Source organism: Lactuca saligna, chromosome 6 (genome assembly GCF_052625555.1).
Source record: "Lactuca saligna cultivar CGN05327 chromosome 6, ASM5262555v1, whole genome shotgun sequence".
In the NCBI taxonomy this organism is placed as follows: domain Eukaryota; kingdom Viridiplantae; phylum Streptophyta; class Magnoliopsida; order Asterales; family Asteraceae; genus Lactuca; species Lactuca saligna.
In genome coordinates, this window is record NC_136422.1 from 48,479,638 (window position 1) to 48,494,552 (window position 14,915).

The 14,915-nt window shown below is 34.6% G+C and overlaps 1 protein-coding gene across 1 annotated transcript in view; it reads left to right on the plus strand.

The window, feature by feature from the left end:
• Positions 1–4,092: 4,092 nt before the first annotated feature.
• The window catches only part of LOC145001128 (putative CoA ligase CCL7), a 61,033-nt gene continuing 50,210 nt past the window's right edge, over positions 4,093–14,915 (plus strand). The window contains exon 1 of the mRNA XM_078960477.1: positions 4,093–4,224. The gene's annotated coding sequence lies outside the window, so the exon portion shown is untranslated. The remainder of the gene's footprint in view (positions 4,225–14,915) is intronic.

Below are 14,915 nucleotides of genomic sequence, written 5' to 3' on the forward strand. Positions count from 1 at the left end.
CGGCAGGAGGCGAAAGCCACCACCCTACGGTGGTGGTTTTTGAGTTTCTTTTCATTATTCTACTTTCTAATTACAATTTACAATGCTTAACCCCAAAAACACACACACACACAATAATACAAACACACACACATCCACCCTAGTGGTGGCAGGTGGTGGTGGTTGTTCTTAGTTTTCCGGCCATGCTACACTATACACACAAACATGCCATAAACAGGAACACACCCATCCACACTTCAATTTGCAAGCATCCATCCACCCTCCTGGTGGCATATGGTGGCGACGAAATCCTCACAAAATGGCGGCAACAGGTGGTGGTGATGAGTTCCTTCCGCTTCGTGGCTAAGCAATGATGTACACAACGTTATCTTTCCAACATACAGTCATACGCACCACAATCACGCACACAACCACCTCCGCATGGTGGCTGGTGGCAACAAACGAGACAACAACTCCCAACCACCGACTAGGTGGTTGAGGAGGCTGGTGGCAATCAATGCTCCCGACTTCTATCCACCTAGAAGACTGAAGGAGAGAAAAGAAAAGATAGTAGATGGCCTTACCTGAAGATTCCTGGCCGCTCACGACCACCCAGTAGTAGATAGGTTCTGTTCATCAGCCTCCAGCAGTCATGCGAGCCGCACTCAACGTCTCCAGTGGTGGCAGAGTGGCAGCAGCATCCATTGGCAAAGCATCAACGGCGGCTAGAATGAGAGTAATGAAGATGGCGGCTGAAAGTGTAGATAGGGCTAGGGTTTAGGTAATGTAACTGGAGGAAAGGAGATTTCGGGTTCAAGTCCCGCTTCAAATCAAACCTTTGCCCATTTTTACAAGTTTGGTCCCTCCCCCTTAGGATCTTTTTCAAATCCGCTCCAATAGTTACCATTCTGTCCCTCCTCTACAAATTATTCCCAAATGAAGTCCATATGTTACCATTCAGCCCCCGCCTTCATAAATATTTTCCAAAGCAATCCGAAACTTACACTTTCAACCCCAAACTTCTAAATTATGACAGTTAGCTCCTCGAGACCAACACCATGCTATATAATTATTGATTTTAGGGCTACTATACATTCATTAATTAATTTATTTATTCATTTAATAAATGGGGTGTTACACATGTGATTCACAAATTCATAACGTAAATCATATCATATAACATGTGTGGGTATTTTGGGGGTAAAACTTACTTGAGCATGGTCGATTGCATCCACCACACCCTTTTTTGTATTAGAAAGCCATTTTCTTTAAAAAAACATTTCTATTTGAAAAACTTTACAAAACCCACAGTTGTAGTTTAGAAACATCCGAGAGTATGTCTGAATCCCTCAAACAAAGGCTCTGATACCAACTTGTAACGTCCCAAAAATAAGACCCAAAAATCTTTCATTTTTACATTCATAAAACAGTAAACCATATCATTGTCATTAATCAAATTTTATCAATACATCATCATTATCAGAGTAAACCATAAAATACGGAATCGAGTGGTGTGTGCTTTGCAATAATCCTAGGCTCTTCCCTTTGAAATCAGAAGTACCTAAAACATAACAAAAAATCGTAAGCACAAAGCTTAGTGAGTTCCCCGGAATACCATATATATATATATATATATATATATATATATATATATATATATATATATATATATATATATACAGTCAAGCATATATGGGTCCATGCAATCCCCTTCAGTCTATTTCAATCGGATATCAATTCAATTTCACCGTACCACTATCATATACATCAAACATATAGTGTGACCCATCGTTCATCGCACCCCCACCCCAACATCGTGCCTCGCTCAGTATACAGATCTATCACACATCAGGCCCCACCTAACTTTGGGTACCGCCCGACATCAACCCCCACTCGACATCGAGCCATATCCGGTAAGCATACCAACACATCACACATGAAAGAGTCACGGAGACATCTATCAACGTAAGATAATAAACCATGGTCCAACATTGGTGCTTTCGACCCATTAAACACAGTGAGGAGACTCACCTCACACTGTTGAGGCTCACAAATAAATCTCTGGTTGTTGACCCGCTCAAAATCCTCATGCTATCAATCACAAAATAACATCCAATTAATAATTGGATCCCAACTCACACTAAGAGTCCAAACTAGGGTAAAAGACCTTTTTACCCTTTATCCAACTAGGCCCATGGCCAAAGCCTAATCAAATTATTCAAAGGGCCCAAATTCCAAAATAATCACCCAAAGCCCAAATATGGCCAATTTTCCAAATTGGGCCCAATATCTCTCATGGACCTTCAACTAAGAGAGTCCAATAAAATATCAACAGCCTAACAATAGAATTTTGATGACCTAAGAAGGCACCAGACAACTAAAGTCCAACATGGCTCAAAATCGAGAGTCCAAAAGTTCGAAGCCTAATTTGTTGTGTACATAGGGTGTACTCAGCTTGTACGCTTAGCTTACTCACATTAGGGCTTGTACGCGTGACGTACCTGCTTGTACTACCAGCTTGTACACCCAATGTACTCCACCATCTTGGCCAACTTCAATTATTCATCTCTTAATCGATTAAGACTTCAACCTAAACTTAGATCTGACTTCCTTAAGGTGGTTTATCACGTAAAGTTGCCGACTTTTTGGGCATGCATGGCTTAATGGGGCTCTAGAGATCAAAAGAGCTTAATAAATGACTTAACACATGCAAGAGACCAAAACCACCATAAAGTTTGCACATTTATGCTTAAAAATCCTTATTGTGCCCAGATCTACATGGATAAGCTCCATAAACATCCTTAGCTCACAAAACCAACCAACAAGGGACCAAAATAGCCAAAAGCAAGCCAAGGAATAGATCTATGAAATGAGATGACAAGCTTTGAACTTCATACCTCAAAAGCCATGAAATGAAGGTGCTAAAGCTGGATCTCAAGGCTCTCCTCCAAAGAATGAGTCTTCAAGCTTCTTGTTCTACTACTTCGAGATGCACAACACCCACCAATGATCAAAACAATAGCTCAAAGCAACACATAAAGGCAAGGGACGAACTAGGATTTTCAAAGGTATTGAGGTTGGTTAAATAATGTCAAAATAGGTTATCTTATGGTTTATATAGGGTACAAGCCCTAAAATTAGGGTTTCTAAACTGCTCACGTACGCCTAACGTATGCCCAACGTATGCGAATGAGCTTCGCGGCCAACAAGCATAAGTATGTCCATCGTACAAGGAGTATGTCCAGTGTACTTCTACTTTCCTGAAGTTGACAATTCTCTCTCCCCCCCTAAGGGACCAATTCTACAAAGCATTACACCCCAAGGGTCTAAACATAATAGTACTTGAATCGAATGTTACAACTTTTGGAACTTTTCAGTTTCATTCGATCACTCTTACATAGTTTTAGACAATTTGAAATTTTCGTAATGAGACACTCTTTCGAATGGTTAAACATAAAAGTTCACTATTTTTTATTTCATAGTGCATTGATATATTTTTTAGGCTTTTAGAATAGGAGTATTAAACTTGGGGTTAATTGGGTTGGTTCACTTCATAGCCGAACTAATATCATTAACTCTTTGTAAATTTCCTTTTGTCTAGCTACACACTAAGGCTAGTTTTTTTATATAGAATTTTACCATTCAAGAATAAAAAATAAAAAAGTCCAGATTTTATTATAATGATGTCTAACTGATATTAACCTTTACATGTGATGATGAAGTTCAAAATGTCTTTAAAGTTAGGGGGAAAAATAAAAATAAAAATACTTGGTATTCGCTACTACTAAGTTGGTTGGCATGCTTAATTAGATATACACCTATAATTGAAAAAGCCTAATCTCATTTAAGAGGTTTTGTAGGTAGAAACTTGTCAAAAATGTGCCAAACTATAACGTATACAACATAATGACCACATAAAGAAACATGAAAAATAACATTTTATCATCAATATAGATACCAAACAATGATTACAACATATTATATCACCTTTAACGGAATTAATGTAAGCCACAAAATAATCAAATGGTTGATTATGCATCCGTGGTCCTCATCTACAACTAAATAAATGGCCAGGTATGGATCCCGTCTATACCACCTTGAAGTATTTATATCATACTTTAGCCATTTTTTGAGATCAAATATTAAATAGTGAATAAACCTCGTATGAAAGAGCAGAAAACGAAGAAGGAAAGGCTGAAGGAGTTAATCTGAAAGTCAAGAAGAAAGCCAAGCAAGTCACTTCAAGTACGTTTCTTTTGCATGTTTATTGTTTATACGTTTGTAGAAGTATATAAATAATTAAAATTGAGTCCTTAACAAATTCATTAAACTACATTATATTTGTGATTTTTAATATATACATTGTATATGTATGTTTAGTGTATGCATGACTTTTTTAATATAACATATTTGATGTATTGTAAAGGATAAAATCTATAAAAACCATTATAGTTTTTCTTAAACCATCTAAAGCTTTTTTTTTTCTGATTTAAATTAATATGAGTTTTATTTTTTTTTTCAAGAAAAAAAAAACATTTTTAGGGTTTTCAGATAACGAAACTAACCATCAAGTTTCTATGGTTAATCATAAAAAAAATATTATGCTTATTAATTCAAATAATTTCAACCTATAATGGTTATATAAAATTAAAACTTTTCTATAATGTCCATCGTTAAGAGAAAACCAAAGGCTCAATAGTTATATCAGAAAAAGATTTCCAATAGTTAAACCGAAAAATAATTAAATCCTAACACTTCTTATCAAATTTGACCTATTGCGAAAATAATTTATTTTACACATTTTCGAAATGCAGTGTTAAAGAAACATTATCGGACTAAAAATAACTCCGAATAAGATTTGTAGAAAATATACTAAAAACACTCTATCAAAAGTATAAGGTAAGGCTTTAAGGTGTGGGACGCGGTTTGGAACCGCACTCATGCCACGTGGGACACGAACACCGCCCCCAGGGTGCGGTTTCGAACCGTGGAGACCGCACTACGGCCATAGAAGACCGCATGCTGTGATTGGTTTGTTCCTTGACCGTATTCGTTCCATGCACTTGTGTTTTTTTTTTTTTTTTTTTTTTTCTCTTCTTTAACCTGTAGCACCACACCCTTGGTGTGGCAAGAAACCACACTTAAGTGGTAAAGTGTGACGTGGCGCATACGTGGCGAGGGAGGGAGTGCGGTTTCGGTGGCACCACTCCCTCCAGCCTAACAAAAATAGGAGTAGAATATACAATTAAAACATCAAAATATACACTGCTAAACCGGGCCATTTGATCATATTGGGCTTGCATCGATTTTAAAGTGTATATTTAGTTTATGTGAGAAGTACCTCGCAAGCCGGCTAATACTTATATGTATTGTAATTCGTCCTATCCTTTATTTCCTCAGTGGTAGTTTAGTGCGACTAGGGTTGAGGCCTCGAGGGGTCTGAAAAATATGAAGGGTTGGTAGATTCGATATAATGAAAAGTAAGATTAAAAATAGATATATTTATAAATAGATATTAAAGTTCAAATAAAAGTGTCGCCAACCAGTCAACTATGATCATACTATTTATTGGAAATTTATATATAAATAACGAAAATTAACGGTCATTTGATAGTTGTAACTGACTCAAAGTTAATGTTAGATTTTCTTATTAGTTAACTTCTTACTGAAATTTGTTGTTTCATTTTGTATCTAACTGACTGTTCAAAATAATTATATTACTTTGAAACAACATTTTTTATAATAATGACTTCAAAATTAGATTACACATCATTTCAAAGAAACTAGACACATCTGGTCATATACATCCTCAAAAACTTTACCCTATCTTTAAAACTGCAACACCTACTCAAACGTCTAGATATTATTTATCCTCTTCTTCATTCTCCTGAATTTTTCTGCAAACTAGATTTGTCTGAGAATTTTTTTATCCACATCCTCTAATTTCTCAGTTTTGTCATTTTTTTGGATCTATAATCCTATACCTTCCAGATCTTTTTTTGTACAAAATATTAATCTCACATTAAACCAATCATCCAAATCAATATAATCTCCAAAAAAGAGTAATAAAAGTGTCACAAAATTTTGCCAGTTAGGAAGCCATAAAACACATGATCAACATTCTCTAGTTGCTGAGTTGCTTTTGAAATGAGGGCTAATTTGATAAACATACACGCAAATTTAAAGGCTAATTTCATCACAACAACATTTGAGTTTTATACACCAAAAAAAAAATAATAACATGTTGGGAAAATTAGGGTTTGTAGTGGAGATCTGAATACCACCTTGGATCGTGATATCACTTTCCGAACTGATATTTCTACCCTATGACTGGGTTACAAGAAATTCAGCCTAGGATAATTCAAGCGGACACTTACGTTTCTAGGCACAGAAAAAGTAAGCTAATATGCTATAGGGTTCTGTGAATGCGTGATGAAAAACGAGAGCTCAGAAAAAGTCCCCCTTCTGGAAAGGAAGAGTTGTTTATATACTAAACACGATTAGGGTTTCATTAGGGTTAGGCCGTCATTAGTTGCTTTGGAAGCAAGTAATATTAATCCAAGCGGGACCCCAACCAGGGGCTCTGCCCCTTGGACCCCGCTAGGGGCGCTGCCACTTTGGAAACCCCGGACCCGGGGGCGCTGCCCCCGGACCCCCAACTAGTCGTCGAACCGCCTTCTGACTCGATTTTATACATACATGCACTCCGCACAACCCCCGTACATGTATTAGAGTGCAAATCATGAAACCCCTTAGCTCACATGTTAGTTTCAGTTACTTAAAATGATATGGTGACACTAAAATCACCAACATAACACCCGCTGTCTACGTGTGTGTGATTGTGTGCTTTTGTTAAGGACCTGTGCTGACAATTGATATCAGAGCGGGTTAAGACTGTGTCGGTTTGAGAGTCGGTTTCACTAAAAAGGGTAGCAGTTTATTAACACTTGACGTCAAATACAAGTTTTGAAACCATGACACACAATGGCGAAATTATGACAAACTTTTTAGAAAACACTAACTCTGTTAAACAAAAACCTACTACTTTAAACATTTTCTAATCATTAGTCATTAAATTTTTTTTTTTATGTAAATAACGAATCTTATCTCTATGAAATGTACTATAAAACCACGTATCAAAATTTTCATAATTTACACAAATGTTATATTTTTTTTAAATAAAATAAAATATTGCACTATAACACATTTTATTATAATAATAGGTTACAATACAATTATTATTATTATTATTATTATTATTATTATTATTATTATTATTATTATTATTATTTGAGAAAGAAGTTTCCCCATCAGGGTTTTGGGCTAGTTTTCACACACCAACTAATCACCCCCTACAAACATGAGAATATGTTTGATGTTCTGGAGTCACTACAAACATACCTCCATGGCCACAAGACTTGAGCAACGTCATGATTTAAACATGAGTTAATAGATTATCCGGCATATATTTCACATGTTTTATCTACAACCCAAATAGTTAACTATTTCGACAATTAAATTAAGCTTGGGGTTTTATTTTTTCGAAAATATGAAAGACGCTACATTCTTACATACATAGTAATAAAAATACCAAAGATATTATATTGTAATTAATAATTTAGTATTTAATATTAAACTTAAAATGAAATATTATTTAATATTTATTAAAATAAATTCATTAGTTAATAAAGAACTAAGATTTAAACTTTAATTTTAATTAGAGAGTAAAATGAAATATAGTTCATAGGGGGTTAGTTGCATTAAAGACAAACTAAAAGATATTTATTTTATATCAAATAGTTGAATTATTTGAATATATATATATATATATATATATATATATATATATATATATATATATATATATATATATATATATATATATATATATATATATATATATATATATATATATATATTGTTTTTAATAGTAAAAAGATAAGTTTTTTTTTTTTAGATAAAACCCCAAGACAATGATTCAAACATTTTAGAAAGAAACTCATTATTTTCCTTGCCGAAAATTGTTGCTTTCATGATGAACAATGAGTAGTATTTTCTTGCTTAAGAGCAACTCCAATGGAAATGCAAAACTATGTTTTGCAGGCCCAATTTGTTCCAATGGATTTGTAAACTTGCCAGCAATTTTGTGTGGTGCTACAGTAAACTTGCGAGGAAATATTCATCACCACTAAACATATATATATACATTATAATATTACATATATTTATTTTGAACACTCATTTAATAATAAGAAAGCTTTGCTTTTATAATTATAATATCAAAATATGTTTATAGTGTTAGTTTTTAGTGTGTGGTTGAACTTGAAAATGGTTTTTGTGAGCTTTTTGCATAAAACTAGTGTGATTTATAATGCTAACCTTGGATTTGGTCTAAGAACCGTGAAAGAAAACGTGCAAGGAAAAGCAAGAGGGGGGATTTGATCTTTTAATGATCGGTTTTATTCTTTTTAAGTCTTTTATCCCTTTAAAGTTGGTGATTATCCTCTTTTATTGCTTAGTTACCATTATCCATAAAATAAGATATAATTACTAAGAATATAAATTTACCTTAAGCGTTTGTACTTACTCAATTTGAATTTAACTCACATACCTTTGATGTCTTATAATAAACTAACCCTTTTATTTTTATATTTTATTAAAGAGGATTTTATTTTTCTTCTTATTTTTCTTAATGCTCATGTGAAATGTTGACCGGTATCTTAAAATATTATTCAGTTTATCAAAACATGATAATTGTTACTATTTCATATGGATAAAAAGATAATTAAGAAGAAAATGTAAGATGATATTTAATTTCTTTTTATTAAATTAGCTTAAATATGTATAACCCAAAAGAACCCTCTTAATTATGAAAAGTCATTAACTTATTGTAGCGATGAATATATTTCCAATGATGTGTATTTTTGATAATAATATAAATAAAGCTGACAATACATCAAAAAATTGGAAAAAGTACATTAAAGACCAAGGCAATACACGTAAACTAAACTTGGTAATAAAGATTCCAATGAACCATGAAAAGCAACAAAATAAAATGGCATATCTGTACACAACAATTTTTTATCATACATAACAATTCATGTATTATATAGTTATACAATACAATATTTTAACGCATCAATTGTTGTGTATAGAGAAAAAATATTGTGTATGGATCAGCAATTTTAGTTTACGAAAATTGCAAAAACTGCAAACTCGATTGTTATCTTTGAGAATAAAAACTAAGAAACCCCACACCAAACTCGATGTCTTACCCATTTAACAAAAATTGCAACGAAGATTGAGGATTTAATTTAGCAGCACCAAAACACAATACCAGTTATCTTTGAGAATAAAAACTAAGAAACCCCACACCAAAATATAGAAATAGATAAACACAAAAAATAAACTTGATAACATAGACAATTATCTCAATTTGTTTCTGTGTTGATAAGGTTCACCACTAACAAAAAAAACCCCAGTTCCAATAGCTGTAGAAAAATTAGATTTGAAATATGAATGTGTAATATCTTGTAAAGAATTAAACCAAAAACCATTAAACTTTGTAGCTCTCTTCAAAATGGTAATATACTTTGAAGGATTTACTCCAAGCAAAAAATGAAACAGAAGTAACTCCTGTAATGACCCAGATGTTCAGCATCTAAAAACAATGAGTAAATTACACAAATGGTCCCTATGGTTTGGAGTAATTTGCATGTTTGGTCCTTAATTTTTTTTTTTAATTCGGAAGGTCCTACTGTTTGTTATTGCTACACGTTTGGTCTTTATTTATTTTTTTGTTATGCGTTTGGTCCCTATCTTAAGTAAAAAGATAATTATTTAAATAGGGAAAATATGTAGGGTATGTAAGGTAAAGTGAGGGGGCGGGGTTGGGTGTGTTTATTTAAATAAATTAAAAAATCAAGGGGAAAATAGACTTTTTATGTAAGACAGAGACCAAGCGTATAACAAAAACAAACAATAGTAACCTTCCGAGTTAGAAAAATAATTTAAGGACGAAACCCTCACGTTACCACAAACCATAGAGACCATTCGTATAACTTACTCATTGTTTTTAGATGCTCAACATTTGGGGTCATTGCAATATAAAATCTAGTTAGTTGATGGGTGGTTCATTTTTTTGCTTCGAGTAAATCCTTCAAAGTATATTACTCGAGTTCGAATCCAATTGTTTCCCTTTTCTCTTGTGACCATGGAGGTTCTTTTATGGTGACTCCAACCCATAATGCATAGCCTCATATTCGCGCATTCGCATAACAGATTAGTCGTAGTGCACATAAGGTGGCCCAAACACGCTTGTTAGGGGAGACTCTTCTTAAAAAAAAAAAAAAAAAAAACTCTACCCCAAGCACATCACAAACTCTAAACTCCACTTCCTTGATCTCTCATCACATTTTTCATAAGCTTTTAGCCTTATCTAAAGACTTCAACTTATGGAATATAAATACACACTATGAAAAAGAAAACTAATTCCAAAAATCCAAGTGATAAACACTACATGAAAAAATTGATAATGCGATCTATAACAAGTGAATATAAAGTGTTTCACATCTATATGAGGACCTAAAAATACAATTGTGAAAAAATCTTATGACAAAACCTAGTAGAAAAGATATACGACACCAAAACACCCACACCCACAAAACACACACGAAGCTCACCCCTCCCCCACTCACCTCGAAGATAGTATTAAGCCATAATTTTACATATTGCAAGCTTTAAAAGAAAATTACACCATTCTATCCTATCTAAATGGTATTATTTTCCCCTTATACTTCACCATTAGAAAAGCAATGATTGAATGTCATCTTCCAAAATTTCTTATGAGGTCTTCAATTTTTTATAGAACAACATCATTTCTAGCTTTCCAAGCCACCTAAAAACTAGACCCAATAAGGGAATGAATTACTTTTAGCTTTTTTCAAATAAGAGCTTACACATACTTCCATATTTTAGAACAATTTTAAGAAGGAAACATCTAAAGTTCACACCATCCCATATAGAGACCGAAAACAAATATCCACCATAACAAGTGTAACACCATAAATTTCAAACCAAAATTTTTATTTTAAAATTTCCCAAAATATTTTTTATAAACCAAGTCATAGGAAAAGCACGAGTATCAAATACAAATCATCATCAAAAAATATCAGAGTGCCACAAAATGGCCAATAACAAAATTTCCCAGCTAGTGCGTACAATCAAACATTGAAAAAATTGGTAATTAGAGATGTGTATATTTTCAATTATAAAATATACAGAGGATACAAACTTAAATAGCCAAAAAGAGACAAAGGAAAGAAGAAATAATCTCTACCAATCAATGCTAAAATCAAGGAATAAGGAAAGGAAATAATATATACAAAAAATATATCCAACACTCCCCCTCAAGTTGGAGCATGAAGCTTTTTAGTGCCCAACTTGTCAAGTAATAATCGGAATTGTTGAGCCCCCAAAGCTTTTGTGAACAAGTCGGCAATTTGTGCTCGAGTATGGATGTTCGACGGTTGTATCTCTTGTGACCCTACTATTTCTCGGACAAAATGGCAATCTATCTCAACGTATTTCGTACATTCATGGAACACGGGATTGTTAGCAATATGTCTCGCGGTTTGATTATCGCAAAAAAGGGCGTCGGTCCACTTTGCTTTACCTCCAATTCATTAAGAAGCCATCTTGACCACAATATTTCACTTACGATGGTTGCCATTCCTTGATATTCTGCTTCGGCAAAGGATCGAGACACCACTGAATGTTTCTTAGATCTCCATGAAATTGGTGCTCCTCCCAAGAGTAGGAGATATCCAGTTCTTGACCTTCTACTGAAAGGACATCCCAACCAATCTGAGTCGCATTATGTTACAAGGTCGGTTCCTCCTTCATACGGCAGCAAAATCCCTTGTCTAGAGGTAGCTTTTAGATATCGTAGAACATGGGTGGCTACATCCATGTGTGGTTGACATGGGTCGGCAACAAATTGTCTTAGCACATTGACAGAGTATGCAATATTAGGACAAGTAGCTTGTAAGTAAAGTAGTCTTCCAAAAAGTCTTCGGTATTGGCCTGCATCAACTTTAGGTCCCCTACTATCTTTGTCTAACTTAAAGCCTTTTTCCATAGGACAACTACTAGACCAACACCCTTGTAAACCACAATCATTCAGAATGTCCATAATGTACTTCCTTTGACTTAGTACAAGGCTGTTACATGTTCGTGCCACTTCGATTCCTAAAAAGTACTTTATTACTCCAAGGTCTTTAATGCTAAATTTTACATCAAGGTTGTTCTTTGTCTCATGAATCTTTTCCAAATTGTTTCCGGTGATAATCACATCATCTACATAGATGAGGGCTGTGACAAATGCGTCACCATCCTTGTGAATGAAAAGAGAGTGATCCATTTTGGTTTACTTGAAACCAATCTCAATGAGGGCCAACGTGAACTTTTGGTACCAATTTCGAGAAGCTTGCTTAAGACCATAGAGATATTTCTTCACTTTGCATACTCCTGTTTTGTCCCTTTTGCAAAAACCTTGAGGCATCTTCATGTATACTTCTTCGTCTAACTCTCTATGCAGAAAGGCATGGTTAACATCTAGTTGATGTAGCAGCCAACCTTTCTTAATAGCCACAACAAGGAGAGTTCGAACAGTAACTAGTTTGGCCACCGGTGAAATGTTTCATGGTAATCAAATCCTTCTATCTGGGTATAACCTTTCGCGGTCAACCGTGCCTTGTATCTCTCAATTTCACTGTTGGGCTTGTATTTTATTTTATAGACCCATTTGGAGTCTATATCACGCTTGCTTTTTGGTAGTTCTTCAGTTGTCCAAGTCCCGTTCTTCTTAAGAGCTTGAATTTCATTCTTCATTTATTGTCTCCAACTCTCATCCTGAACGGCTTGAGCAAAAGATTTTGGCTCATCATTGGAGTCGATGGCTGTCAGATAAGTTTTATGAGACTTAGAGAAATTACTGTAAGAAACAAATTTAGCCAAGGGATGTACCGTAGAGGATTCATTATTGGTGACGGGGTGTGCATGGTCTACTGATATGGGAAGTTTAACATCAGAATCAGCAAAGCGTTTTGGTTGTGTCTTGTTTCTTTTCTCCCTGATCAGTTTTGGTGGTTCTTCGTCATGATTCATGTCATGATTGTTTTCTATGTCTGAGTCACCAGGATCATTATTTACTTCAATTGGCTCAGTCTAATGAGCTTGTGTGGTGTTGCTTTGCTTTGGGCTGCCACTTCCCTCTATATTTTCTATTTGAGTCGATGATGAAGTCGCCTGAGGTGGTTCATCATTCTGATCAGGTGAATTGGTTCCTTGGGCCGACATATCTTCTGTTGGACTGTTGTTTTCTCTTCTACTTTCATTAAGTATTTCCCATTCCTTTTGAAAGGTAAATACATACTCTTCTTCTTTAGCTTTCTTATTAACATAGGAGATTGGAAAAGTTCCTTCTAGAAAATTTACATCTCTTAAAACAACAATTTTGCCACATTTTGCATCATAAATCTTATATCCCTTTGTCCCTCTTTGATACCCAATGAAAATACCCGGACTCCACTTTGCTTCAAACTTATCTCCTTTAGCTTTGACATTTATATAATATGCTAAACATCAAAAGACCTTGAGAACATTGTAGTCTGGTTTCTGATTGTATAAGATTTCGAAAGGACTTTTGTTCTCTATGACCTCCGATACCAATCGATTAATTAGGTATGTTGCGGTTAATATGCACTATCCCCAAAATTTGGTTGGTGCTTTTGCTTCAAATCTTAATGCACGTGCCATTTCAAGGAGATGTCTATGCTTGCGTTCCACCATATATAGCATTTTGTTGTGGTGTGTGTGGATAAGTCATCTGAAGAATAACTCCATGATCGGCGTAAAATTCAAGCATGCGATTTGATGTGAACTCCCCCACCCATTATCACATTTGAGTTTCGTAATATTCCTTTCAAATTGTGTTTTTACAAATTTATAAAAATTTATTAAACACGAACTTGCATCACTTTTGCAATAAAGGAGAAAAACCCAGATTGCTGCATTATAATCATCCACAATTGTGAGAAAATATCTTGTATTTGAGAGTGAGGGAGTACGGTAAGGACCCCAAATATCACAATGCATTAAATTAAACCAATTATGAGTTTTAATGGAGCTACTAGGGAAAGGTAATCTTGCGTGTTTGGCTTTAGCACAATAATCACAAAACTAATATGTATTCTTAATGGAAAAAATTTTAAGAAATTCAATACGAGCAAGTTTACTATGTGAAGTGTGACCCAAATGGTTGTGCCAAATGTCAATAGTTGCCATCCTAGCATCTCTTTTTTCTTCAACTATCCCCATTTGGTAGAGACCATCTTTGCACTTACTTGCTCCAATGAACGTCCTCAAGGTAAAGCCCTGCATAACAAAAAAATCAAGGAGTAATGTTACTTCATATTGTAGGTCTTTTAACACTTTGCTAAAAGATAGTAAGTTGCAATTAAACTTAGGAACATGTAAAACCCCTCTTAGTTGTGTTCCATTTTTGAAGATGTAATCTCCTCTTCCTTCCACTTCTATACTTTCACCATTTGGTATGGTGATAAGTGGTTTGTGAATATCTTTGGTTCTGTTATCGAGGATAGAAGCCATATGTGTGACATGGTCTATGGCAGCAGAGTCCACAATCTAATTGTCCCTCCTGTCATAGTTACCTATTATGTCGGTAATGGGGGCAGTCAACGACATATTAGCCACCGGAGATGCACTAGTATTCACTCCTCCTGCAAAGAAGTTTAGAAATTTTTAATATTGTTCACCAGTTAGACCTGTTATTGGGCTTGTTTCAGAGTCAACACATGCAGCTCTAGGTTTGGTCTTTTCACGTTTTGTTCCTTTTCCCGGCCATCATTCTGGAT